Here is a 5623-nt window from a genome sequence, read left to right as displayed (position 1 = left end):
ATGATTTATCATAGTCAGACATCTGCTGTACGGGGTTGCATATAGTGGTCCCGCAGTCTTTCTACTTCTCCTTCTCAACATACTGTAGGTAGCCTTGGATGTAGACTAGGTCTATCATAGATGCACTTTATCGAGTCTGACTTATGCTATCTATTATCCACAAGTTTCCGCGGGAGTTTACTGGAGACTATCGGGACCAAACTTCCGGGTTTAACAGCAGACATACAAGCTCACGTCGCCTCGCAGATGCAACCCGTTGTGAGCTTGTAAATCGGCGCCGGAAGCTCGGTACAGACGTCTGCGCAATGCACTATGGGGCGTTGGAAACTCGTGGATAGTCTTGGTCGCTCCCCTAACCGACTAATTAGCATACATTTTAGGCCTGGCCCGAAAACGTTGCATACGGTCGGGTTCGGGAAGAATTTGAGAGCTCTATTACTGAGTAAAAGTAACTAGTAGTAAGACACCTGAGGGTGGAATGCGACCTCAGGGTGACATGCGACCTCGCGCCAATTCTTGACTATCTGGCCAACCACAGCGTTTCTCTGACGATTCTAGTTGTTATCATTCTGGGGGGAGTTTGTTCATGTTTTTGTGAGGGTATCAACCCTAGGAGACACGGGGAGAACATGCAAACTCCACACAGAAAGGCCCTATCGCCAACCCCACCTAGGGTGTGAGTGATAGGGCCTAAACATGGAGATGTGGAGAACACTATATATGGAGATAGTCCAGTCCATCATGTCATATGGGACTACCGTCATAGACAGTAGCCATTGTTAGGCCGGAGTCAATGGCTGTCTGTCTGTCTGACTGTCTGTCTGTACAGGAAGTGATGTCACATGACATACTTTTTATGCCCATATATGAGTCATTCTGTACCACATCTCCATGTTTAGGCCAAACAGGTTCGCTCCATTTCTCCATGTATAGGTCCAAATGACCAACGTCGAGCTTGACAAGGAGGATACCGCACATTGTACCTCATCCACCCTTTCTTCTCTCTCCTTTTGGTATCTTTATCCTCCTCCTCCTTTTTTTCTTTTTTATTCTTCTCTTTTTTTCACAGCCGCCCCCATATTTACTTTAGAAAATATATATAAAATTCTAAGAACGTTTCGAGTACCAGTTTGATACAAGAGCGAATAAGCGCTACACTTCTGGAATCCTGTACGTCGACTTAAAGTCGGATCCAGGCCTAATAACTTTATCTAGCCGCCCCCGTTGCCACCTCCTTTTCTTTTCTGAGACACATTGTACCTCATCCACCCTTTCTTCTCTCTCCTTTTGGTATCTTTATCCTCCTCCTCCTTTTTTTGTCTTTCTTAGTCTTGTGTATCCTTCTCTTTTGGCTACTGTCTATGACGGTAGTCCCATATGACATGATGGACTGGACTATCTCCATATATAGTGTTATCCACATTTCGCGTAGCCGCCCCGTACAGGAAGTGATGTCACAACTCGCTGACATCACACTGACATCACAGAGGTTACGGAAGGAAGGAAGGACACTCAAGCGACACGGTTTTTCAGAGTATATGCGACCTTCGGTCGCAATAATATATCGTCACTTTCGGGCAGAAACCTCGTATCTCCAAGTTTCAAATGTGTACGTTTTTTTGCAAAGCAAAGCCCTGCTTTATCATACAAGGCTGTCGCACAAAAGTAGAGAAAACAGACGATCTACAAGCACACAACGCCTCGAGGCATTGTGTGCTTGTAGATCTGCTGTTTTCACTAGTTTAAATCATTTTTAAAATGATAAAAACAAAACAAACGGTTTGGACATACAAGGTTTTCACCCGACAACGACGATATACATTCATACATACATTGTAGGCTCTTCCGGTCAGGTACGGTTGGGTTCGGGGCAGAATCCGAGAACTCAGATCTCTATCGACTTTCTCGCACAAAGCCGTACTTCTCCGTACATGTAAAATAATAATAATGAAAAAAGGAAACGTGTGCTATATAAAGTGTTGACCCTCCAGCCACGGACATTAACTTCACATCAGGAACCTGTGTGCACTGTATTTGCCTGTATTCTTCAATAGACAATGTGTTTTAATCCTGTCTGTGTCGGATTCTGTTGGAAGTTCTCTGTATTCCTCAATGGGTGGTAGTGACAGGGCGCCTCAGGTGAAGGCCGTAGACACGTTCGATGTAAATAGGATGAAAACGACTTGAGGAAATAAAGCGGCGTTCAGGCACAGATATTATGTTACTTTGACGACGGTTTTATTATTGTTACACAGGGACGTGGAGAGAATGTTAGAGGCATGGGCTGACATTTCTAAAAGGGCCTTTTGGTGATAATATAGAAAATAGCAGACCTCCAAGCTCACAATGCGTTGTGAGCTTAGAGGCTGGCCATTTTCGTTGCTTGATACCACACTGAACTTAGCGTAATCAAGTCAATATTGGAGATGTGGCGTAGCGGCATGGATTTCTACACAGAGAGGGCAATTCTTTCAACATAAGATAATGCATTCAAGTTCAGGAGAGTTTGGACAAGGCAATTCTCTTGAACGCTGCCTTCAGGTATGCCATTGAAAGAAGGCATTTGACTTCATTTCACCATAGTTAAAAAACTGCATTCATGATCTGGAGAGGGCACTTTTTACAGACAGGTAAATAGGCAGGAGCTCAAGCCCCCTATTATGTCTATGTGTGCACGTGCCTGATGGGGTGCATACGGCAGGTATAATAAATAATATCTTGAATGTACAGCTCTTTTTAAGTATAAGACCAACCCTACATGGGTGGAAAGAGAGAACAAAACACATAAAAAACTATTAGGAAAAACACTAAAAAGGCGGTGTGGAATTCAGCTCTGTACTCCTTCTCAAGATGGTGCTTGTGAACCATGAGAAGGCCCTTTTCATACCTTATCGATTGCACTGATTTTAACAGTATGCATGTGCACGGAGGAAATACCTAGTCGGAACGTATCCGTAGCAACTGCGGACAAAATCAGTATCAATCACAGAGGGGGGGCGATGGGGGGGAGAAAATCCCCCAAATATCTTAGGGTTTGGCTGTTCCTGCGGCCCACAGGAACCCTCCCAAATCATAATAGACACATTCATGCCTCCTCGGAGCAGCAGCGCTTGTCAGCAGATGTTAGCTCCTCCATCCATTTCTCTCATGTGGATCGTAGCCCGTTTCCAATTCTTCTGCCCGTTCGGTGGAGCCCAGACCACATGAATGGAGCGGGCAATGATTTCCGACCCTTGTGTGCGTGCGTGCGTGCGTGCGTGCGTGTGTGTGTTTGTTTTTATCACTAAACTTGTGAGGACCAGAAAGTAAGTGGTGGAATAAGTACTCCTGTTTTACATAAGTAAAAGTAACAATCCTGCAATGTGGAAATACTTTGTTACAAGTAAAAGTCCAGAATTCAAAATGTACTTGAGTAAAAGTACAAACATATTGTATCAAAACGTCCTTTAAGTACCGAAAGTGGAAAGTAGATTATGTAGAAGGTTTCACAAATAAACTGTATCCTCATCTTTTGCAAATAGCTGATCTGCAAGCTCACAATGCGTTGCTATTTGTGACGCATTGTACATTCTACAAAGTAACAACACAAGTTTCAATACACGTAGTGGAGTAAAAGTATAATATTTGCATCTGAAATGTAGTGGAGTAGAAGTAAGAGTACTGAAAATAGCAAATACTCCACTAAAGTAAAAATTACTCAAAGGTTTACTCAAGTACAGTATTTGAGTACCTTACGAAATGGACGTTGATAGACTTTCCTGGTCCTCATATGATTTTCAGTGATACGTTTACAAGCAGAAAAAGTTTCAGGCTGGGACTGTGATTATGAATATACCTTTAGAAGTTAGGAATAGGTTTAGGGGTTGGAATTGGAATTAAACATGATTTATGCATATACCTGCGTGCCAGTGTCATGCACCCAAAGACATTTGGTTATAGATCTGTTATTTCTTGACTCATGGTTAAAACTAGCAAAATGTATTAAAAATCCTATTCATAAAAATGCTGTCCAAAAATGTTGATGTCCTCCCAAGTATAGCGATACAAGTGTGTGTGTGTGTGTGTGTGTGTGTGTGCGTGTGCGTGCGCGACTGCGCATGCGTGTGCGCGCGCGTGTGTGTGTGTGTGCATGTGCGGTACAGTGAGAGCTGCATGATTTAATACACAGTAATGAGCCTCCATGGTCGACTCATATTGTGATACTGAACATGCTCATATAACTTGGGGTTCACATGAACATGTGGGCCACGCTGAATATGCATCAAAATGGATCGGGGGGAAAAACTATAAATATTCATTGATGACATTGCATTATGACAAAGTCATGCACAAACTACAGACAGATCTAAGTGCGCAAATCGCCGCTGTCAGGCAGAAACCTTGTATCTCCTTGATATTTCAACTTTTTTTTTAAATGTTTTGGTGTAAATGACTACCCTACTTTAGGGCAGTGGTTCTCAACCTTTTCAGGCCACGACCCCAAAAATGATCATATTTGAACTGGGGACCCCCGACCCTGACGAGCACTAAGAGTTGAGGCATTACATTTTGTATAACGCAGTTCTATTGTGAAAATAGCCGCGCCTCGCGTTTTGAGCATGTCGATCAGCTATTTTCACAATTTCTGTCTCTCATATTATTTAACAATATAGCCAATGTTTAATTTGTCATTTTAGAGGTATTAAAAAGTCCTTAAATTGTCACTTTAGAAATGTGCAGATACCCTCTATACACTTAAACTTCTTTGTTGGTTTGTTTACTGCTGAGTGAGAAAATAATGTTGCACATTAAGCCAATCATCTGGGGACCCCCCTGGGGGTCCCGACCCGTTCCACAGGTTGAGAACCATTTCTTTAGGGAGTAGAATGGCACTTTGGATCTCTTTGCAAATGCATTCTTTCTGACCCTGCAAGACCAGAGCGGGGGTGGGAGGGAGGGGGGTGGGGGCAGTGGGTGACCCCTCTGTCCGTTGTTCGTGTGCCACGGCGGTCTGGAGCCACCACTTCCTGACGGGGTCTTATCAGCCCGATAAGATGCCTCCTGCCCTGGGAGCTCTGCACCCCCGGGTGGGCTGGGTGAAAGGGGAGGGGGGGGGGGTGGGACTCTGGAAAGGACAGAGGCTGCCTCTCAAGCAAGTGTTGCCAGATCTTGCGAGAGGCCCAAAAGCCCAAAAGAAGCAACTATTATATAGGCTATACGGGTATTTGAAAACGGACGTTCTACAAGCTCTCAACACGCCACGATGCAATATGTTGTGAGCTTGTGTATCTGTGTAAAAAGTTAATTTTGGAGCACAAATCTTGTATTAGGGGTCTCTGGCACAAACATAATTTTCCGATAGGGGAGACCACGCACGGACAAATACATGAATTCATCTGGGGGTCCTTAGCCATTAACATTTTTGAGAACCACAGGTTTAAACAACATTTAGGAAGCAAACCCCAAAACAAGCAACTGCACTTTAGGAACACGCACAAAAAAAAAAAACGCATTCCGCAAACTATACCAATATTTACAAGCACCTTTACAGCAAAAACCCAGCCCAGAGTCACTTGCAATAAGCAGACAAGGCAACGCAGCTCTCCAGACTTATCTCCCCTCCTTCACCCGGCACACTGAACAC

This window comes from Nannobrachium achirus (assembly GCF_963921795.1).
Source record: "Nannobrachium achirus genome assembly, chromosome: 18".
In the NCBI taxonomy this organism is placed as follows: domain Eukaryota; kingdom Metazoa; phylum Chordata; class Actinopteri; order Myctophiformes; family Myctophidae; genus Nannobrachium; species Nannobrachium achirus.
The sequence above is the reverse complement of the archived record's forward strand: the minus strand, read 5'-3'. Positions refer to the sequence as shown.